Source organism: Stegostoma tigrinum, chromosome 44, assembly GCF_030684315.1.
Source record: "Stegostoma tigrinum isolate sSteTig4 chromosome 44, sSteTig4.hap1, whole genome shotgun sequence".
NCBI classification, from domain to species: domain Eukaryota; kingdom Metazoa; phylum Chordata; class Chondrichthyes; order Orectolobiformes; family Stegostomatidae; genus Stegostoma; species Stegostoma tigrinum.
The window spans coordinates 11,073,048-11,097,350 of NC_081397.1; the positions used below are offsets into that span (position 1 = coordinate 11,073,048).

The window sequence follows — 24,303 nt, forward strand, 5'->3', positions numbered from 1 at the left end:
GAATCCTTCTCCCTCTCCCCCTTTTTCTGATGAAGGGTCTAGGCCCGAGATGTCAGCTTTCATGCTCCTAAGATGCTGCTTGGCCTGCTGTGTTCATCCAGCCCCACACCTTGTTATTTGCGGATGCTGTAAATCGGGAACAAAAACCAAGCTCTGGAAAAGCTCAGCAGGTCTGGCAGCATCTGTGAGGGAGAAAATAGAGTTAACATTTCAGGTCCAGTGTACAGATCGATAACTAAACTCACATCTTCACATTGAGAAATCTTTGAGCAAGAGACTGATAATTACAGTCATACATTCACAGAACAGGAACTCACAGGCACAGATTGATAACTAAACTCATATTTTAACATAGCAGAAACTGACTGGCATAGATTGGAAACTGCATTCACATTATCTTGTCAGCTGCATCTAACGTGTACAGATAGATAACTACACTCATATATTCACACTGTAAATACTGACAATGACAAACAGATAGCTTCAATCCCACCTATTGCATAGCAGAAACTGTCAGGAACAGATTGATAACTGCACTCAAATGTTGACACATCAGAAGCTGACCAGCACTGTTTAATATTCAAACTCTCATAATCACATACCAGAAAATGGCAGGTACAAATTGACAACCACACTCTCGCATCCACAGTCACAGAAACTGACAGGGAAAGAACTGATAAAAGCATTCAGACATTCACATCGCAGACCCTGGCAGAAATAGAGTGACAACTAAACTCTCACATTCTTATAACAGAAACTCATGGATAGACTTAAAATTTATTCATCAAGCAGAACCTGACAGATACAGAGTGATAACTGCTGCCAAACATTCGCAGAGCACATATGAAAATAAATTGATAACTAAACACCCATTTTCACGTGACAGGAGACTGATAGGGAAAAAATAGCACATACACTCACACATTCACGAGGCAAAGACAGATATGGACAGAATGATAACTACAATTACACGTTCATGCAGCAGAATCTTTCAGGAATGTGCTGATAATTGTACAAACAAACTGACTTAGGAGAAACTGACAGTCACAGATTTAAAACCACACTCTCGTTTTCACAAACTACAAAAACTGGCAGGTACTGCGTGACACCTGAACTCAAATAGTCACAGAACAAAGTCTCCCAGGTACAGTGTGATAACTACATTCTCACATCTGCCGAACGGAAACTAAACTCACGTATTGACAGAGCAGAAATTGGCAGGTCCAGAGTACTGCCTGCACTCTTATATTGATACCACCGAATGGACATTTAGGTACAAGTAACAACACTCATGCATTTTCTTGGAGAAACTGTCAGGCATGGATTGAGAACTACACCCACACTTTCACAGAGCACAGATTGAAAGGAACAGACTAATAATGTCACACTTTCAGACAACAGAAATGATCGAGGCAGATGACCTGAAATATCAAGGGACATTGAGGATCTGGTTAGGAAAGGGAAGAAGGCATACATTGGGTTTAAACTATCAGGCTCAAGTGAATCTGTAGATAACTATAAAGAGTGGAGAAGCACAAATCAGAGGGAAATCAGAAGAGCAAAAGATGGCATGAAATGGATCTGGCAGAAAAGGTTATAGAGGCTCCATGGCTATATTAAGACTAAAAGCTTGGCTGGGGAAAGGAGGTCCCCTTAAAGATCAGGTTGGTAGTCCATGTGTGAAGCCACAGCAGAAGGGGAGGATTTTTAACGAATATTTCTCCTCAGTGTTTGCTGAGGAGAGAATCATGGATACTGAGGAAATAAGGGAAGGAAGTGGAGATATTTTGTACCGCACATATATGACCAGAGAGTGAGTGTTTGCAGCCTTAGATCATATTTAAGATGGATGAATTCCCAAGGCCTGATAAAGTCCATCCTCAGATTTTGTGGGGAGCTCAGAAAGAAATTGCAGAGGCCCTTCCCTTGCTGAGATTTTAGCCTCATTTTAAGCCACTGGTGAAGTTCTGGATACTGGAGGGTGGCTAATGTTTTCCATTGTTTAAGAGATGGAGCTAAGACAAGCCAGGGAACTTCCAGCCAGTGAGCCGAACATCAGCAGTAAGCAAGTTATTGGAGAGGATACCGAGTGACAGGATCAATGAACACAGTCAAGGTATGATTATGGATAGTCATCACGGATTTGTGTCTGGGAAGGCACATCTGACAAATTTTTGAGCTTTTCAAAGAGGGAACCAAGTGGAGGGCAGTGGATGTACTCAGTATGGACTTTAGTAAGGCCTTTGACAAGGTCCTGCACGGCAGAGCCCCTCTCACCGCCAGCCAAGCAATGTCCTTGTGCTTGTTTGAAAATTCTGGTGATGACGCATTCTGCTGAACGACTTTGGCAGTCTGCGTGGGCAACGACACGACGGGATCCACATTCTCCTTTTCCCGAAGGGTCTCGAGGATATTACGTGCTGACCACTGCCTGGCGGCCTTGTGGTCAAAGGTGTTTCAAAAATTTCTCCATGAAGGACAGGTGGTACGGGACGGTCCAACTACGCAGAGCGTTCTGCGGCAACGAAGCCAGGCCCATCCATCGCAACACAGGGGACAGGTAGAACCTTGGTATGCAGTGACACTTGGTCTTTGCATACTGAGGATCTACGCACAGCTTGATGCAGCCACACACAAAGGTAGCCATCAGGGCGAGGGTGGCGTTCGGTACACCCTTTCCCCTGTTTTCCAGGTCTTTGTACATGGTGTCGCTGCGGACCTGGTCCATCCAGCCTCGACCCCCAAATGAAGTGGAAGACGGCCCGGGTGACTGCAGCGGCGCAGGTCCAGAGAATAGGCCAGGCCTGCGCCACACAGAACAGTACCGAAAGCCCCTCGCACCTGACAAACAGGTTCTTACCCGCGATGGAGGGGGACCGGAGCGTCCACCTGTCCAGCTTCTGCTTCAGTTTGGTGATATGCTCCTCCCAAGTCTTAGTGCACACCTCACCTCCACCGAACCAAACACCCAGCACCTTCAAGTAGTCTGTCCTGACGGTGAAGGGGACGAAGGAGCGGTCGTCCCAGTTCCGGAAGAACATGGCCACGCTCTTACCCCTATTGACTTTGACACCCGAGGCCAGTTCAAACTGGCCGCAGATGTCCAACAGCGTACTCACCGACCGAAGATCGGTGCAGAAGACGGCGACATCGTCCATGTACAGGGAGGTTTTGACCTGAAGGCCTCCGCTGCCTGGGATAGTCACGCCCTTCAGGCTCATGTCCTCCCTGATGTGGCCAAGAGCCCAATACTGCGCACGAAAAAGGCAGGAGAGAGCGGGCAGCCCTGCCTGACTCCAGATCTGACGGGAAAACTGTCTGATTCCCACCCATTGATCAAGACTCGGCTAAAGATGTTGGTGTAGAGCAGCCGGATCCAATTGCGGATGCCCTCCCCGAACCTCAATTTGGAGAGCATGTCCCTCATGTAAGCATGAGAGACCCTGTCGAAGGTCTTCTCCTGGTCCAGGCTGACAAGGCAGGTGTCCACCCTCCTGTCCTGCACGTAGGCGATCATATCCCTGATCAGCGCGACGCTTTCAGCGATCTTCCTGCCCGGCACAGCACAGGTTTGGTCAGGGTGAATCGCCGACTCCAGGACAGACCTGGCCCGGTTGGCTATGGCCTTGGCCAGGATTTTGTAGTCCACGTTCAATAATGAAATGGGACGCCAATTCTTAATTTCTTCCCTCTCCCCCTTCCTCTTGTAAATGAGGGTGATGATGCCCTTCGTCATGGACTTGCACATTGCCCCTGCCCGAAGCGCACTATCGTACACCTCCAGCAGGTCCTGGCCGACCACGTCCCACAGAGCGGAATACAGCTCGATCGGTAAGCCGTTGCTCCCAGGAGTCTTATTCCACAACAAGGAATTGAGGACTCGAGTCAGCTCATCCAGGGATATCGGCTGGTCCAGCCACTCCGTCGTGCCGTTGTCTAAGGCCTCTGTGATATATCACAGGAACGACTTGGAGGCCGTGCTGTCTGTCGGCTTCACGTCGTACAGTCCGGCATAGAAGGATCTGCTGATCCTCAAAATGTCGGGCCGAGAACGACGTCACCGAGCCATCATCCTCCTTCAGCCGGCTGAGCACAGAGCTTTCCTGGTGCACCTTCTGAAAGAAGAAATGCGAGCACGTCTCGTCCTGCTCCACGGAGCAGACCCTGGACCGGAAGATTATCCTGGAGGCCTCCACGGCGAAGAGCGAGACTTGCTGGCCCCTCACCTCGGAGGTCCTCCATGACTTCGACCGCCATCGACTGCAGAAGGAGCAAGTTCTGCACCCTTTTCTGGAGTAGCGACAGCTTTCCCCGCCTCCCTCTCGCCTTCCGAACACCCTTGAGGACAAAGAACCTCTTGATGTTCTCCTTCACTGTCTCCCACCAGTTGCCCGGAGTCTCAAAGAGGGGTTTCACGGTTCTCCAACTGGCGTACTCCCTCTTAAGCTCCTTGACATTCTCTGGGGTCAACAGAGTCGTGTTGAGCTTCCACGTTCCCTTGCCGGCCTGCTGGTCATCCTGTAAGTGACAGTCGGCCAGCAGGAGGCAGTGGTCAGAGAAGAACACCGGCTCGACGCCGGTGGACCTGAGCGAGAACGCCCGTGACACAAACAGGAAGTCTATCCTTGAGCGGATAGAGCCGTCTGGCCGTGACCAGGTGCATCTCCGCTGGGCTCCGTCAGCAGGGGTGCAGAAGACGTCGAGCAGATTGGCGTCATTCATCGTGCCCATCAGGAATCTGGACATGACGACCAGTTGACTCCCCCCACCCGCTATCCCCACGCCGGATCTTCCATCTGCATCAATGATGCAGTTGAAGTCTCCGCCTAGGATGACCGGCCTGGACGTAGCCAGCAGGGGTGGAAGCCGCTGCAGGACGGCCAACCGCTCACTCCGTACCGCTGGGGCGTACACATTGATCAGCCTCCGGAGAGCGTTCCTGTAGGTGACATCAACCACTAGGTGGCGACCCCCCACCACCTCCTGAACTTGAGAGATGGCGAAGTTGCGCCCCTGCAGCAGAATAGCCAGGCCCGAGGAGCGACAGTCGTTACCACCCGACCAGATCGAAGGCCCACAGGTCCAGGCGCTGGACCTTTTCCCTGTGCCTGCTGAGGTGCGGTATCCCACAGTCCTGCAGAAACAGGAGGTCCGCCTTGACGGTGGTCAGGTAGGCCAACATGGACACACATCTTGCGGTGGACTTGACGCTGCGCACATTAATGCTCGCAACTCATACCCCCATTGTGGGCAGTGACCACAGTACCCTCCCCAAGTTCAAGGTCCAGCCCATCCATCTGCCCCTTCATGCCCATTGCCCGGGATAACTGCTGGACGCTCTCCAGGCTCAGGAATCCGTGTGTGCTGCCTTCTGGGTGGCATCCACCCGGCGGGGGTTGGGAGGCAGGAGAGTCTGGCTCTGGATCAGGCTGGGGACATGCTGTTTCCTCCTTCCCACCTGAAAATTCCAGGGGGCCCTCCAGGGCGCCAGCGGCACATGGCTGGGTGTCGGAGAGAGCCTCAGGACGCCTCCCGTCACCTGGAAGCGGGGTGCTGCTTTCCTTCTCCCTTGAGATCTATAGCTTCTGCTTTGGGCGGGCCGCCTCCGAATCTCCCTCATCAGAGGAGCTCTTATAGCCCCCCTGCAGCTGTCTCTTACCGCCTGATGGTTGCGGTGACTGGGCCTGCAGGCGCACCCTCCTCCTTGCTTTCCGGACCGTCGCCCATCCCTGGATCACCTGACGCCTCCTCCATCGACTCCGGGTTGTCGGGGTCGGGGTGGGGGTGGGGCGGTGTCTGCAGGGGCGCTTTACTGGCCTCGGGTCCGTCCTGCGGGGCTGGGCCCTCCTGCACGGCCTGGCCCTCCTGCACATTTGGAGGGGGGTGGGGGGGGGGTGCCTTGCAGGGCCCTGGTGCCTTCCTCTCCTCCAGGGGCGTGGGGAGTGGGGGGCTTGCCCTGCAATGCCCCTGCCGGCGACCTGGGCGTAGGTGGTCCCCCGCCACAGGCATGCCCTATAGTGCTGGCCCGCTTCCCCACAAAGGTTGCAGCTTTTTTCTTGTGGGCAATCCTTTGTAAGGTGTCCCTCCTCCCTGCAGTTCTTGCAGATGGTGGCTTTGCAGTCGGCAGCCACGTGACCTGACCTACCACAGGCATGGCAGACTTTAGGTTGCCCTGCGTAGGTCAGGTAGCCCTTGCTCCCGCCGATCGCGAAGCTGGACGGTGGGTGTATGATGTTCCCATCCACACCTGTCCTCAGCGTCACCTTGACCTGCCTCTTACTGGTCCAGATCCCAAAGGGGTCCATGATGTTGGTGAGGTCCCCTTCCACCTTCACGTACCTTCCAAGGAAGGTCAGGACATCATCAGCTGGCACATGCGGGTTGTACATGTGTACAGTCACCATACGGCTCCTCTGCGCCGGCATCACGAACAGCGGGACAGCAGTCAGTACAGAGAGGGGGCGCTCACCTCCATTCTCCTTGAAAACCTCCAGGAAGCGCTCGCAAAGCTTGGCACTCCTGAAGGTTACATCGTAAAAACCTCCTCCGGGGAAACCCTGCAGGCAGTAAATGTCCGCAGCAGCGAACCCAGAACAGTCCAACAGGACCCTCTTCATGAAGAAGGTGCGGTCCACAGGTGCACCTTCATCCACCTTCTTCACAGAAACACGGATGGTGTTCCAGACCCCCTGACCTGGGGCACAAGCACTCGCCGCAGCCATCGTTGCAGGTTGGCTGCTCCCCTGAACCAGCGTTAGGCCGAAGCCAGCATTAAGATCCACCAGTTGCAAGGGTGCACAGCCAACGAGACATCTTCCTTCCACCTCCAACACAGTCGCGCTCTCCTCTACTCGGTCCACAAAAGAGTGGGTCTTTATTTTGCCCCGGATGTAAGCTGGTTCACTGAGCGGGAAGGTTCGTTCCCAAATGTTTTGTCACCATTCTAGGTAACATCATCAGTGAGCCTCCAGTGAAGCGCTGGTGTGATTTCCCGCTTTCTATTTGTCTGTCTGGGTTTCCTTGGGTTGCTGATGTCATCTCCTGCATGGGTGATGTCATATCCTGTTCTTTTTCTCAGGGGATGGTAGATAGGCTCCAAACCAATGCAACTCAATCCAAACAAACGCAGCCTAAACGTAAACAGATAAATAGAAAGCGGGAAATAACACCAGTGCTTCACCGGAGGCTCACTGATGATGTTACCTAGAATGGTGACAAAACATCTGGGAATGAACCTTCCCGCTCAGTGAACCAGCTTACATCCAGGGCAAAATAAAGACCCACTCTTTTGTGGACCGAGTAGAGGAGAGCGCGACTGTGTTGGAGGTGGAAGGAAGACGTCTCGTTGGCTGTGCACCCTTGCAACCGATGGATCTTAATGCTGGCTTCAGCCTAACGCTGGTTCAGAGGAGCAGCCAACCTGCAACGATGGCTGCGGCGAGTGCTTGTGCCCCAGGTCAGGGGGTCCAGAACATCATCCGTGTTTCTGTGAAGAAGGTGGATGAAGTTGCACCTGTGGACCGCACCTTCTTCATGAAGAGGGTCCTGTTGGACTGTTGTGGGTTCGCTGCACCGGACATTTGCTGCCTGCAGGGTTTCCCCGGAGGTGGTTTTTACGATGTAACCTTCAGGAGTGCCAAGCTTTGCGAGTGCTTCCTGCAGGTTTTCAAGGAGAATGGAGGTGAGGGCCCCCTCTCTGTACTGACTGCTGTCCCGCTGTTCGTGATGCCGGCGCAGAGGAGCCGTATGGTGACTGTACACACGTACAACCCGCATGTGCCAGCTGTTGATGTCCTGACCTTCCTTGGAAGGTACGTGAAGGTGGAAGGGGACCTCACCAACATCATGGACTCCTTTGGGATCTGGGCAAGTAAGAGGCAGGTAAAGGTGACGCTGAGGACAGGCGTGGACGGGAACATCGTACACCCACTGTCCAGCTTCGCGATCGGCAGGAGCAAGGGCTACCTGACATACGCAGGGCAACCCAGAGTCTGCCATGCCTATGGTAGGTCAGGTCACGTGGTGGCCGACTGCAAAGCCACCATCTGCAGGAACTGCAGGGAGGAGGGACACCTTGCAAAGGATTGCCCACAAGAAAAAAAGCTGAAACCTTAGTGGGGAAGCGGGCCGGCTCTATCGGGCATGCCTGCGGCGGGGGACCACCTACACCCGGGTTTCTGGCAGGGCCGATGTGGGGCAAGCCCCCACAGAGGAGAGGAAGGCACCAGGGCCCTGCAAGGACACCCTAACGAGCAGGAGGGCCCAGCCCTGCAGGATGGACCAGAGGCCAGCAAAGCGCCCCTGCAGGCTCGGCTCCCCTGCAACAACCCGGAGTCAATGGAGGAGGTGACAGGTGACCCAGGGGAGTGGACCCAGGTGAGGAGGAAGGGTTGGCGAGGGCCCCGGCACTGCAAACATCAGGCAGAAAGAGGCAACTACAGGCGGACTATAAGAACTCTTCTGACGAGGGGGATTCAGAGGAGGCCCGCCCAAAGCAGACGCTAAAGATCAAGGGAGAAGGAAAGCAGCACCCCGATTCCTGGTAACGGGAGGTGTCCTGAGGCTCCGTCCGACACACAGCCACGCTCTGCTGGGGCCCTGGAGGCCGCTGCGGAACCTTCAGGCAGGAAGCAGGAAACAGCGTGTCGGCAGCCTGACCCAGAGCCGGACTCTCCTGCCTCTGTACCCCCGATAGGGGGACGCCACCCAGAAGGCAGCGAAGATGGTTTCCTGAGCCCAGAGAGCGTCCAGCAGTTCGCCCGGGCAATGGGCATGAAGGGACAGATGGCTTGCTGAACCTTGGACTTGGGGTGGGTAATGCGGTCACTGCCCACAATGGGGGTACGAGTTGCGAGCATTAATGTGCGCAGCGTCAATTCCACCACAAGATGTGTGTCCACGTTGGCCTACCTGACCACAGTCAAGGCAGACCTCCTGTTTCTGCAGGAGTGCGGGATACCGCACCTCAGCAGGTACTGGAAATGGTCGGGCGCCTGGACCTGTGGGCCTTCAATCTAGTCGGGGGGGTAATGACTGTCGCTCCTCGGGCCTGGCTATTCTGCTGCGGGGGCGCAACTTCACCATCTCTCAAGTTCAGGAGGTGGTGGGGGTGGCACCTCCGTGTGGTTGATGTCAGCGACAGGAACGCTCCCCTGAGGCTGATCAACGTGTACGCCCCAGCGGTACGGAGTGAGCGGTTTCCCGTCCTGCAACGGCTTCCATCCCTGCTGGCTACGTCCAGGCTGGTCATCCTAGGCGGAGACTTCAACTGCATCATCGATGCAGATGGAAGATCCAGCGTGGGCACAGTGTGTGGGGGGGAGTCAACTGGACGTCACATCCAGATTCACGATGGGCACGGTGAAGGACGCCAAGCGGCTCGGCATATTCAGCACCGCTGCAGACGGAGCGCAGCGGAGATAGACCCGTCTGGCCGCGACCAGGTGTATCCGCTCAAGGATAGACTTCCTGTTTGTGTCACGGGCGTTCTCGCTCAGGTCCACCGGTGTTGAGCCGGTGTTCTTCTCACCACTGCCTCCTGCTGGCCGACTGTCACTTACAGGATGACCAGCAGGCCGGCAAGGGGACGTGGAAGGTCAACACAACTCTGACCCCAGAGAACGTCGAGGAATACGCTGGTTAGAGAACCGTGAAACCCCTCTGAGTCTCCGGGCGACTGGTGGGTGACAGTGAAGGAGAACATCAAGAGGTTCTTTGTCCTCAAGGGTGTCCGGATGGCAAGAGAGAGGCAGGGAAAGCTGTAGCGACTCCAGAAAAAGATGCAGAAGTCGATGGGGGTCGATGTCACGGAGGACCTCCGTGAGGTGTGGGGCCAGCAAGCCTCGCTGTTCGGCGCGGAGGCCTCCAGGATAATCTTCCGGTCCAGGGTCCGCTCCGTGGAGCAGGACGAGATGTGCTCGCATTTCTTCTTTCAGAAGGTGCACAAAGAGAGCTCAGTGCTAAGCCGGCTGAAGGAGGATGATGGCTCGGTGACGTCATCTCGTCCCGACATTTTAAGGATCAGCAGATCCTTCTATGCCAGACTGTAGGACGCGAAGCCCAAGGACAGCACAGCCGCTGCGTTGTTCCTGTCGTCTATCACGAAGATCTTGGACAACAGCACAAGGGAGTGGCTGGACGGGCCAATATCCCTGGACGAGCTGACCAGAGCCCTCAAGTCCTTGGAGAGAAATAAGACTCCTGGGAGCAACCGCTTTCTGGTCGTGCTGTATTCCGCTCTGTGGGACCTGGTCGGCCAGGACCTGCTGGAGGTGTACGATAGTGCGCTTCGGGCAGGGGAAATGTGCAAGTCCATGACGAAGGGCATCATCACCCTCATTTACAAGAGGAAGGGGGAGAGGGAAGAAATTAAGAATTGGCGTCCCATTTCATTATTGAACGTGGACTTCAAAATCCTGGCTAAGGTCATAGCCAACCGGGTCAGGTCTGTCCTGGAGTCGGCGATTCACCCTGACCAAACCTGTCCTGTGCCGGGCAGGAAGATCGCTGAAAGCGTCGCGCTGATCAGTGTCATGATCGCCTACGTGCAGGACAGGAGGGTGGACACCTGCCTTGTCAGCCTGGACCAGGAGACAGCCTTCGACAGGGTCTCTCATGCTTACATGAGGGACATGCTCTCCAAATTGGGGTTCGGGGAGGGCATCCGCAATTGGATCCGGCTGCTCTACACCAACATTGTTAGCACAGTCTTGATCAATGGGTGGGAATCGGACAGTTTTCCCGACAGATCTAGAGCCAGGCAGGGCTGCCCGCTCTCGCCTGCCTTGTTCGTGTGCTGTGTGGAGCCCTTCGCCGCATCCATCAGGAAGGACGTGAGACTGAAGGGCATGACTATCCTAGGCAGCGGAGGCCTTCAGGTCAAGACCTCCCTGTACATGGACGATGTCGCCATCTTCTGCACTGATCGTCGGTTGGTGGGGTAGGCTGTTGGACATCTGCGGCCAGTTTGAACTGGCCTCGGGTGCCAAAGTCAATAGGGGTAAGAGCGAGGTCATGTTCTTCGGGAACTGGGACGACCGCTCCTTCATCCCCTTCACCGTCAGGACAGACTACCTGAAGGTGCTGGGTGTTTGGTTTGGTTGAGCTGGGTCGTTCACTAAGACTTGGGAGGAGCGTATCACCAAATTGAAGCAGAAGCTGAGCAGGTGGACGCTCCGGCCCCTCTCCATCGCGAGTCAGAACGTGGTTGTCAGGTGCGAGGGGCTTTCAGGACTGTTGTATGTGGCGCAGGCCTGGCCTATTCCCTGGACCTGCGCCGCTGCGGTCACCCGGGCCATCTTCAACTTCATTTGGGGATCGAGGATGGACCAGGTCCGCAGGGACACCATGTACAATGACCTGGAAAATGGGGGAAAGGGCGTACCGAACGCCACCCTCGCCCTGATGGCTACCTTTGTGTGCGGCTGCATCAAGCTGTGCGTAGATCCTCAGTATGCAAACACCAAGTGTCACTACTTACTGAGGTTCTACCTGTCCCCTGGCGTTGCGAAGGATGGGCCTGGCCTTGTTGCCGCAGAACGCTCCGAGTTGTTGTACCGTTCCATACCACCTGTCCTTAGTGGAGAAATTTTTGAAAGGAAACCCCTTTGACCACAAGGCCGTCAGGCAGTGGTCAGAATGTAGTATCCTCGAGACCCTTCGGGAAAAGGAGAGGGTGGATCCCGTCGTGTGGTTCCCCACGCAGACTGCCAAAGTCGTTTGGCAGAATGCCTCATCGCCATAACTTTCAAACAAGCGCAAGGACATTGCTTGGCTGGCAGTGAGAGGGGCTCTGCCAGTGAGATCCTTTATGCATGCCCAGAATCTCTGCACCACCGCACGCTGCCCTCGAGATGGCTGTGGGGGTGGGGGTGGGACGAGACTGTCGATCACCTCCTTCTGGAGTGTGCCTATGCACAGGAGGTCTGGAGGGGGATACAGTGGTATTTGTCGAGGTTCGTCCCGAGCAGCTCCGTGACACGAGACTCCGTGCTCTACGGGCGGTTTCCCAAGACGCACACCGAGACCAACATCAACTGCGCCTAGAGGACCATCAATGCAGTGAAAGATGCTGTTTAGTCTGCCCGCAACTTGCTGGTCTGCCAGCTGAAAGAACTGATCCCGACTGAGTGTTGCAGACTGGCGCACTCCAAGGTCCAGGACTATGTGCTGAGGAACGCTCTAAAGCTCGGGGCAGCCACCGCCAAGGCGCGGTGGGGAAAGACCACTGTATGAAGCCCCTCATCCTGAATGGTAAAAAGGGCCATATCTGGTAACTGGGCCCAGCTGGAGCCTTCCCCAACTGGTCAGGGGGCCAACGGGGACTGTGCGGGTGGACGACTGCCGGGGTATTTTCTTTGCTTTGTTTTTTTTCTTCTTTGTTTGTTTTTTTTCCTTTAGTTGGTGTATGTACCCCCTGGGTAACTCAAAGCGGTCTGCATGACTGGGTAGGTGTGTAAATGTTCTATTTTTTGTACACCTTATGAAAAAAGTATATTTTTTCAAATAAAAAAAGGGTGACGAAACGTCTGAAAACTAACCTTCCAGCTCAGTGAGCCAACTCACATCCAGAACCTCAACCTGAGCTACAAATCTTCTCAAAACTCATTATGAGATTGTGTCAAACCTTGGCCTGGCTATTGGTGGGTCCATCTCCAATTAGGAGTTTCAAACGATTGGTCATATAGAATAAGGGGAAGGGTACAGTGATCCCGTTGCATTGGATTACTGTAACACAAAACGTATTGCACTGCAAGAATCAGAGCATCATCACTCTCGCTTTCCAATCTGAGCTAAAGATTAATAATGTAACTGCATCTTCAAGAGGGGTGGCTGTGGCCCTCTCCCCGCATGATCTGGTGACTGGTTGACGAAATACTGCGATGGCCCTGAATTCTGACTGCACCCCGAGTCTTTGTCCAAGTTCTGCAGTTTCACTCCTGCAAGGAATCAAAGCAGCAGATTTAAAATTTGGCCCATTCAATTTGCTCCACTGTACAATGACAATATCTGATCCAAGTGAGCTGTTAACTGTAGTATTCATTCACCTTGACCTTTATCCCATAAATATTAATTCAATGTTGAAAGAACATACAGAGAAATGAAAGAAATGGGACATTCTCACTGAAGCAACACATAAGTATTGGATGGCACCCTGTGTCACAGTGGTATCTAGATGGAAGTGGTCGTGGGCTTGGAAGGCACAGTCTATGGAGCGTTGGTGAATTCCAGCTGTGCATCTTCTGGAAGGTACACATTGCTGCTTGAGCATTGGTGTTTGAGGGAATGGACGTTTGCGGATGTGCAGCCAATCAAGTGTTACTCTCCTGGATGGTACCTTGCTTCTGGTGTGTTTGTGGAGCTGCATTCATCCGGGTAAGTGGGGCTAAACTATCACATTCCTGACTTGATCACATTAGATGTTGGACAGGATTTGGGGAAGCAGGAGACCAGACACTCACTGCAGGATACCCAGACTCTGACTTGTCCTTGCAGTATCTGTATTTATGTACAGAATCAGTTCGAGCATCACAGCGTCCATGAGTGAAACAGAATGGGAACAGACCCTTTCATCCAACTGGTCTGCAATAGATTAACATCCCAATCTGATCTCGTCCCATTTGCCAGCATTTTGCACATATCCCTCTCATGTCGACCTGTTCATCTACCCGTCCAATGGTGTTTAAAACTTATCATTGTACCCTCCACAAGGTGTACCTCTGTCAGCTTGTTCCAAACATGCCGCACACTCTGCACTAAAGAAATCTCCCTCAGGTCTCTTTTAACATTGACCCTCTCACCATGCCCTTAAGGTTTGGGCTCCTCCACCCAAGAAAGAAAGACCATGGCTATTCACCCTATCCATGCCCCTCATGATTTTATAAACCTCTATAAGGTCACCCCTCAGTCTCTGAAGCTGCAGGGTAGAAAGCCCGAGCCTGTTCACCCTCTCCAAACAGTTCACACCATCTAGTCCAGGCAACATCTTTGTAAATACTTTCTGCACCCTCTCCAGTTCAACAACTTCCTTCCCATGGCAGGTTGGCTACAACTTCAAGCAGTAAAAGTGGGACTCAACAAATTTCCTGTACAGCCACAACGTGACATCTCAACTCCTATTCTCAATACACTGACCAATGAAGGCAAACACTTGCTTCACCACCATATCTACTTGCGACTCCACTTTCAATGAACTACGCACACAAACACCTTGGTGTCTTTGTTGGGGAACACTTCCCAGGGCCCTCCCATTAACTGTCGAACCCCTCTCCTGTTTTGAACAATGAGAATGTGTGTGTTATCATCATTCTCTTCTTGTCAGTTATTGCAACGTGAACAAGAGCAACTATTAATGTATGCCTTTCCGTTTCTGTTAGGTCCATTTATGAGTTTAGCAATTGTTGCAAATATACCAGTTTTTGCTGTGTGACTGTGTGAGTGAAGTTCTCAATCCAAAATAATCAATTTCTACTCTTGTGCATCAAAGTGGTTTTATTCTCTGGCCACCAGTGATATTCTGTGACTGTGCTTCAATCTGAGAGAATAGTTATGAGGGTGTAGAGAGTGAGCTTTCATCCCATTTCCATTTGTTGTTTATGAGCTTTCTGTCAGTCAAAGAGTACAAATGTTCTAGAGCAAGCACAATGGGCTGAATGGCCTCCTGCTGACATGTACCAGGTCTGTATTTCTGAGGCATTTTCATTTATCCATCTGTGGTATAGTGTATCAGGATAAAGATATCATGTAGAAATGGACAGACAAGCTAATTTTTCTTTTTAAAAAGCTAGCCCTGTGAGTCAGTGTGTGCTGTTTCGTTTTTTAGGGTTCTATGGTATCACAGATACTTAGTTTTACCTTGTACTAGGATTTTTTGTTTTATTTATTTGCAGAGTTTTATTCTGCATCTGGCAGTCCATGTTGCATTCTCTACTTGTCAGGCTTTGGCAGGGAAAGTGCGTTTGTATTTCACATTATTTAATTTCTGTGTCTTTGTATGGGACATGTATTCATCAAAAGATTATTTTAGTCCTAAATAAAAATTCAAAAAAACTTCCGGTGCTGTATGTCAGTAACAAAAATGGAATTTGCTGGAAACGCAAAGCAGGTCTGGCAGCATGTGAAGAGAAATCATCGTTAACTTTTCAAACACTTCCACTGTTCTGCACAAAGGTCACATGGATCCGAAACATTAATTCTGATTTCTCCTCACAGATGCTGCCAGGCCTGCTGAGCTCTACCCGAAAATTCTGTTTTTGTTTATTATTTCTGTCCTCCTCAGTCACTGATAACATCAAAAATTTCCTTCCATATTTGTACTCAATACCTACTCCATATATGGTCATTGTAACTCTGTAACAATTTGATCTGTTTGTATCAGCAATAAATAGAACCGCAGATGCTGGATAATCCGAGATAACAAGCTGTGGAGCTGGATGAACACAGCAGGCCAAGCAGCATCTTAGAAGTAGGAAAGGTGACATTTCGGGCCGAGGTATAGGTATTTAAGGAATAAAAGAATGAGGAAAGTAAGATTAGGCCCAATCAAGGATAGTAGTGGTAAGTTGTGTGTGGAGTCAGATGAGATAGGGGAAGCGCTAAATGAATATTTTTCAACAGTGTTCACTCGAGAAAATGACAATGTTGTCGAGGAGAATACTGAGATACAGCCTATGAGACTAGGTGGGATTGAGTTTCACACGGAAGAGGTATTAGAAATTCTTCAGAAGGTGAAGATAGATAAGTCCCCTGGGCCGGATGGGATTTATCCTCTGATCCTCTGGGAGGCCAGGGAGGAGATTGCCGAGCCTTTGGCATTGATCTTTAACTCGTCATTGTCTACAGGAGTAGTGCCAGATGACTGGAGGATAGCAAATGTGGCTCCCCTGTTCAAGAAGGGGAGTAGAGACAACCCTGGTAATTATAGACCACTGAGCCTTACCTCAGTTGTTGGTAAAGTGTTGGAAAACAATATAAGGGATAGGATTTATAATCATCTAGAAAAGAATAAATTGATTAGGGATTGTCAGCGCGGTTTTGTGAAGGGAAGGTTGTGCCTCACAAACCTTATTGAGTTCTTTGAGAAGGTGACCAAACAGGTAGATGAGTGTAAACTGGTTGATGTGGTGTATATGGATTTCAGCAAGGAATTCGATAAGGTTCCCCACAAGAGGCTATTGTACAAAATGCGGAGGAATGGAATTGTGGGAGATATAGCAGTTTGGATCGGAAATTGGCTTGCTGAAAGAAAAGAGGGTGGTAGTTGATGGGAAATGTTCATCCTGGAGACCAGTTACGAGTGGTGTACCGCAAGGGTCGGTGTTGGGTCCACTGCTGTTTGTCATTTATATAAATGACCTGGATGAGGGCGTAGAAGGATGGGTTAGTAAATTTGCAGACGACACTAAGATCGGTGGAGTTGTGGATAGTGACGAAGGATGCTGTATGTTGCAGAGAGACATCGATAAGCTGCACAGCTGGGCTGAGAGGTGGCAAATGGAGTTTAATGCAGACAAGTGTGAAGTGATGCACTTTGGTAGGAGTAACCAGAAGGCAAAGTACAGGCCTCATGGTAAGATTCTTAGCAGTGTAGATGAGCAGAGAGATCTCAGTGTCCATGTACACAGATCCTTGAAAGTTGCCACCCAGGTTGACAGGGCTGTTAAGGCGGCATACAGTGTTTTAGCTTTTATTAATAGTGGGATTGAGTTCCGGAACCAAGAGGTTATGGTGAAGCAGTACAAAACTCTGGTGCGGCCGCACTTGGAGTACTGTGTACAGTTCTGGTCACCGCATTATAAGAGAGGATGTGGAAGCTTTGTAAAGGGTGCAGAGGAGATTTACTGGGATGTTGCCTGGTATGGAGGGAAGGTCTTTCGGGGAAAGGCTGAGGGACTTGAGGCTGTTTTTATTAGAGAGAAGAAGGTTGAGAGGTGACTTAATTGAAACATATAAAATAATCAGAGGGTTAGGTAGAGTGGATAGGGAGAGCCTTTTTCCTAGGATGGTGACGGTGAGCACGAGGGGGCATAGCTTTAAATTGAGGGGTGAAAGATATAGGACAGATTTCTGAGGTAGTTTCTTTACTCAGAGTAGTAAGGGAATGGAACGCTTTGCCTGCAGCAGTAGTAGATTTGCCAACTTTAGGTACATTTAAGTCGTCATTGGATAAGCATATGGACGTACATGGAATAGTGTAGGTGAGATGGGCTTGAAATCGGTATGACAGGTCGGCACAACGTCGAGGGCCGAAGGGCCTGTACTGTGCTGTTATGTTCTATGTTCTATGAATAGTGAAGCACATTAAATGGACGGAGTGGCTTTGCTCTAACTGAGAGTGAAGGGAATAGGGAAATGACCAATTGCTAACAAGGCGTAGAGCTGGATGAACATAGCAGGTCAAACAGCAACAGAAAAGCAGGAAGGCTGACGTTTCGGGCCTGGAGCCATTTCAGAGAGAAGGGTCGAGGCCTGGAATGTCAGCCTTCCTGCTCCTCTGATGCTGCTGGGCCTGCTGTGTTTATCCAGCTCAAACCTTGTTATCTCAGATTCTCCAGCGTCTGCAGTTCCGACTGACAATGACCAAATGATGTTTGTTTCTGGGGAGCATTGTGAAGTGCAGCGCATGCGTGATGTTGTTTCTGCGCGCCGCCCCCCCTCCCAAAACCGCCAAAAGGCAACAAAAAAGCTGCTTGTTGTGACCGGAGGAGCGCATGCGTGAGGTCCTCCCCCAGCGCTGCCATTGAGGAGCATTGAGTCAGTGAGTGGAAGAGGTTTGTTTGAAACAGGCCGCAATGGAGAGACCAGCGCCCAGGGAAGCGAGGGAACAGCAGGCTCCTTCCAGCAGCGCATCGAGATGTGAGTCTGGGACACAGAGGGGGCTCCGAGACCGGCATTGATTCGGGCTCAGTTCAGGGAGAACCGGGGGCTGTTGGTAAGAGGCGGAGCGGAGCAGGAACTGGTCCCGGAACTTGGAGTGAGCGGCCTGGGCCTGGGGGTGGGGAGAGAGAGGCCTTTCTCGGGCTGTGTGTGGGCCTGCTGAGGGAGACACAGCGGCAAGAAGCTGCTGCTGGGGGTCAGTCTTGTGATAGTTAATTCTCCGAACGCTGATGGTAATTCATCGTTTAGCTTCTGTTTCACGTTGTTTGTTGCGAATTGGCATTGAATCGTAAAGAAGTCACAGTCCATGCAAACGTGTTAATCATGTAAAGGATAAACACAGCACTCGTATTAGAGATAATGGGAACTGCAGATGCTGGAGAATCCGAGATAATAAAACGTGAGGCTGGATGAACACAGCAGGCCAAGCAGCATCTCAGGAGCACAAAAGCTGACGTTTCGGGCCTAAACCCTTCATCAGAGAGCACTCGTATTTTTTTTAGTGCCTGTTGTTCTTCCCTTAAATAGGTAGTGTATTGGGAGCTGGGTATTGAAATGTGTAAACATTCAGTTCAAGGACTGTACATGTGTTGGTTAGTTTTTGTATCTTAATAAATTGTTTTAGAATTTTGCACAAAGAAAGATGAGGAGGAGTCCAGGTAAATTATCGAGCCAAGTTTTATCTGTTTGAATTGTTGGCTTTAAAACAAGGAAGTATTGTGAGTATTAATTAAATTTTGCCTTGATCAGTTCTAATATTTTCAAAATTGTTGGATGTTAATTTACAGGAGCATTCTGTTCTTTTTTCCTCCAGGCAAATACTTGATGGGCCAAGACTGTGTCATATTTCATCAGTACAGCATCTACCAGCTGCTCCAACCAAACAGCAGGTATGTTAGCACTGTCAGAGTGGAGAATTTACTTTCCACAGTCATAGGGGTGAGACTTGCACTGAGCTCAAATTCCAGATATATACATTCAATCCAAGGGTCAAACAACATCAACAAAATACAAACATATCTCTTTCCCCATAAACCGGTGCAGTTCCAGTAAAGTTCATCTTTGAAAGTCCATTGTCTCTTTTAAGCATTTGAAGAGGGATCAATTGAATCTTCTTCACAAATATATGCTCACTAACTGCATTGAATGCATGTTGAGGAAGGGCATTTTTAAAGTTACAGTCAAGGTATGTAAATAGTTCAAGTTGTCCTTGTAACAATGTAACCATATATGGAGTGGATATTGGGTACAGACATGGAAGGAAACTTTACATGTTATCAGTGACTGAGGAAGACAAATAATAAAGAGAAGATTCTGGAAAAGCACAGCAGGTCTGGCAGCATCTGTGATGAGAAATCAGAGTTAATGTTTCAGGCCTGGTACACTTCCTCAGTTCTGAACAAAGGCCACCAGATCTGGGAGGCATTGACTTCGTGGTCGTATCACTGCACTGTTGATGCAGAGACCAGACAACATTCTGGGGACATGGTTTCGAACACCCCACAGCAAATGGTGGAATTTGAATTCAATAAAGATCTGGAATTAAGAATCTAATGATGACAATGAATCCATTGTCTGTCAGGAAAAAGAATCCATCTGGCTCACTTGTTTCCTTGAGGGAAGGAAACTGGCATGCTTACCTGGTCTGGCCTACGTGAGACTCCAGACCCACAGCAATGAGGTTGACTCTGAACTGCTCTCTGGGCAATTAGGTGCAGGCAATAAATGCAAGCTGAGACAGCAACACCATCATGCTGTGAATGAATAAAAAATTACAGGTATTACTATTAGAAGAGAAGACGTTATTCTGACACAAGAGGGAGCATTTGTATGAACAACTGCGAGAAGGTTTGTGTGAGACAGTTTGAAGATTTGGAACAAACATTGAAGGGGATAGTCAGCTCCTGCAAGAACAAACAGATGAACTAATGGTTTGCATAAGTACCAGAGGATCAAACACATTCATCAAATTACAGCCATGATTAATTCCAATCTCATTAATGAAAGGATATTGTCCCTTCGGGTGAACAGAGTTGGTTAGGGCAAGGGATGTGAATGATCCCAGATGACAGTCAGCCTAGAATTTCATGAAAACAGCAGATAAGGCCATTATGCAGCAATTTGTTGTTTCTTTCATATTATTCATAGTATTAAGAAATACTTTTAAAGACTCTTCCGATAATTATGATGAAATCGAGAAATATATGCACATAATAAAATACAAATCACTAAAAGCATTTGGGGGAAAGCTTCAAATAGAGATGTTAATTAGTCTCCGGAGGCTTTCCTATATCAGAACAAGGTGCACGAAGCATTCCTTTAAAGGTGAAAAATTAGTTCATGCCATTGCATAGTTACGCCAACCAGATGTGAAGTAGGTAATGAGTACAGATGTGGATGGAAACATTCACATCAGTAACTGAGCAGGATAGTATTAATCATTTGACCAACACATGTTCCAGACAGAGACAGGACGATTAAATAATGTGACGTTTAAATGCACACATCCTGTGTCAAAGCCTGACAGAGAATGCTTATTGAGTGCATGTGTTTTTTCGCTCTCGAAGTCTCACCACACAAACACACTCTCAACATACACACGACAGTGGTTTACAATGACTTGCAAATACATACACGGCCCTGACATGTGCTAAACATGTACCAGGCATGAAGATCAAATACACTGCAAGCCTCAGAGCATGTAACATTCAAAATTGCTTCTCCTCATGGATTTCAGATCAGAGAGCTACCTTTTCATAAGAGACAAACAGTACCGAAGGTGAGCGAAGGCATCCAATTCCCGTGCATTTAAACCCATGGTAATTGCCGTGGTCATGAACTAAATATCATTTGGTCGCTCCCTCAGAAGAAAAAAACTGTTGGATTTTGTGACAGAATTCTCATGAACTGCTCATGAAACCAACAGATACAAACTGATAACTGCACTCAAACATTCACGTGGCAGAAACTAACATGAACAGATTGATGACTAAACTCACATATCGACATTGCAGAAAAGAGAGGTAGGGATGGCTGTCTGAATATATAAATGTCTTTTTCAATCAGTCTGTCAGTTTTAGATTTAATTCAGTTTCTGACTGAATTCAGTTTCTATGTTTATTAAGCATATTTTTCAAGTTACAATCCAGATGATCGCTGTGACATTGTTTCAACAGTCTTCTTAGAGGTCGATGTTTAATACAGATGTGGGAAATACTGCAGTCACCATGAGTCAACGAAATAAATGATGAATGATACTTAAGTTTAGTTGACCAATAACTGATCAGGACAGAATTGCTCCTTTGATAAATATTAATCCCATACATAAACACAACAAATAAATGACGTGAATTCCACATGCATTTTTAGTGTCAAAGCCTGACAAATAGAAAAATCAAGGAACTGCAGCTGATAGGAATCAGAAACAAAAGTAGAAGTTGCCGCAAAACCTCAGCAAGTCTGGCAGCATCTGTGAAGAGAAATGAGTGTTCTGAAGAAGTGTCACAGGTCCCATAATATTAATTCTGCTTTGTCTCCATGTGGATGGACTGACAGACATAGGTACTGACTGATCCAGAATTAGTTCAAAGCGCAAACGCCATAACTACAGATATGATGCAAGGACTAACAACTGTGGAGTTCCATTTAAACTCCAGCTAACAGAAAATGATATACACAAAATGATTATCACTCACACATATACAGTCATAGACATCTGCGACACAGAAAACAGTCCTGTCTCTCACTGAGTCTGTACTGGTTAGAAACAACCAGGCAACAATTCTACATCCATTCAGCCAGCATTCAATTTCCATCAATATATCATGGTGGTAGAGGAACTACCATCCCTACCTTTATTGCCGGATAGTTGTCAGTTTTGTCACCGAGCAGAAATATATTTTTCTTTTATTCTGTCCTAAGCAGGAGGACTTTATAATCATGGACGTTTTTTTTTTCTAATTAGCTTAAATGTTATTCAAATAGCCCTGTGTTCCACATGACACTCCCTTTGAAGTATTACATCTCACACAATAGAAAACTAGTTGCCATTTTCTCAAATAAGGAACATAATAAAAAGCCATTCTTCAAAACAGTGGAGAAAGAAGGATTTGGCCAAATCAGGTAGATAGTAAACATTCTCCTTTTTTTTTGTTTGCCAGGAGAGTTCAGCAATGTTTATTCTTCAGTAAATTTAGTTTGACTGTTGCAGTTTTCTCCACTGCATGACAGAAAATAAAAATTCTGTCTTCTTCCTCCCCACACAGCAAGGGTAATGTCTGAGCCACAAAATAAAATAGAAGTAAATAAGCCAATTTTCTTTCCTGCACAAGGAACATTGTGATCAGTCAGCTGCAATGCAGTTGATTTGTTCGTGGCACTTTCCCTTTGGCTATAACATATTAAATTAATACCTTTACTTCAGTATTCCAAAAAGTATGTCACTATGCAATATGAAACAATACTCATATCAATACTCAATACTCATATCATACTCGAAGATGTCCCTTGATATCACCACTGCTGTTTAGACTCTAATATAGCAGTTGCAAAGGTCCGTTCCTTTTCCCTCCTCAACTCTGAAGAAAAGCCAACACTCATACTATTGCAATGTCCTGCATTTTCATCTGCCTGTGAAAGCCACAGGCTCAAACAACTGAAGAACATACGGTCTTTCCCATTCACTACAGGAGAGATGACTTGAAAACTCTCTCCTCTCCCACTGTGGTAAATGGTTCTCCAATTTACAGGAAACATTTAAACCGCTCAGTCGCATAATGCAGGAAGATTGAAACAGGATCCATTGAGTGTGGCTGTCCATCTTGTTTCATCACAACAGCTCTTTTCAAAAAAACTCAGATGAATTCTGAGAATTTGCACATGAGAGCAGCCCTAGTCCTGAGTGTTAAATTTTATTTTGCAAGTTCTTCACAAAATAATCACGCTGGTCTGTGTTGACTGTCTGTCTAATTTTAACGGGCAACAGACTGAAACCTGCAGCCCCATTGAATAGCACATTCTGACAGGTAGAGAAGTAATTCCTATATACAGAAATTGTACCTGTGAATGGAAGAAACAAGTAACAGAGAAGACCAAATAGGCAGCACCAGGTATTCTCCTTATTCATGCAATTAAGGACTTGAGGAAACTGATTTTCTGACACAACAACGAATGCAGTGAGATGGTGCCAATACACAATGCACGAACTCTTTTAAGAGCAACCTGAACCTCCCCCGTAAGTTCTGTAAGCTGCAGGGCTATGGGATGTGTTGAGGAAAATGGGATGGTGATGGCTGTCTGGTGTTGTTCGGGTCAGCATGGACATGATGAGCCACATGGATGCCTTCTGTGCTGGATCGTTTAAGTCAGTCTAGAGATCTGTGCCATTCTGTCCTTGTCAGTCTCTGCTGTGTAATACATAAATAATTTACCAAATTTGACAACAACGCTCTCACATTCGCCAAGTAGGAATTGACACGAATAAATCAATAACTAAACTCATATCCACAGACAGGTTTGTATAAGGTAGATGCAGTCATGGAGCTGTGCAGGTTTTGGTTACTTTTGAGACCTCACTCAAATGGTGTTGATGTCATTAAAAATTATTAGACAAGAAGCAGCTCAGTGCAAGACTGGAATCTGACCCATAGTTATGTTAGAATTCCTGGTGATAAACAAAATATCCAAATGACTATTAGCAAAATGTTGCATTGATCAGTTAAATATTGTCAAACCCAACTGATGTTGGTTTACAGGAGCTATCTGTTCCGTCTTCCTACAGACAAACACTGGAAGGACCAGGACAATGTAACATTGCTTCAGATCAAAGCCAAGTGTGATCAGCTCATTATAATAAACAGCAGGTATGTTCCCACTGTCAGAGTAGAGAACATCCTTTCTACAGTCACAGAGCGGATCGAGTCAGTCACACATTGAGCTTAATTTCCAACAGATCTGTTCAAACCAACAGTAAGACAGCACATAAAAAATGCAATTTTATTTTTCTTTGCTCTCCATTCAAAATGCCCAGTTCCAATAAGTTTCACCATTCATAGCCCATTGATATTTACACCATTTTTAAGGTGGATAGACCTCCTTGTCCAAAGTATGCACGCAGAAATTGAAGAAAATCTACATAAAATGACTCTAATAACATCTATCACATTATGAATCACATCTCAACCCATAAAATTACTGATTGCTGACAATTAAACCACTTTTAGAAGTAGAAAGCAACAAACATGGATCGATATCTAACCTTTCAGATTCATATTATGCAAACAGACCAAAAAAGATTGATGAGTCTCTCATATTGACTTTGCAGTAACTGACAGGTAAAGATTGATGAAAATATTCGCATAGCCAAAACTGGCATGCACACATTAATAACCACGCTCACATTCACACAGCAAACTGACAGCAACTGAACAA

General features: G+C 48.4%; 1 protein-coding gene across 7 annotated transcripts in view; it reads left to right on the forward strand.

Annotated features, from left to right (window-relative positions):
* Positions 1–24,303, forward strand: part of LOC132207014 (late histone H2B.L4-like) — a 53,240-nt gene that overhangs the window by 18,194 nt on the left and 10,743 nt on the right. For 6 of the 7 annotated variants that reach the window (XM_059642191.1, XM_059642185.1, XM_059642187.1 and 3 more), the window contains 2 exons: positions 18,689–18,764; positions 23,654–23,735. The gene's annotated coding sequence lies outside the window, so the exon portion shown is untranslated. Of the gene's footprint in view, positions 1–17,996; positions 18,108–18,688; positions 18,765–23,653; positions 23,736–24,303 lie in introns of those variants that run through there. The other variant, XM_059642192.1, reaches the window with a different exon arrangement.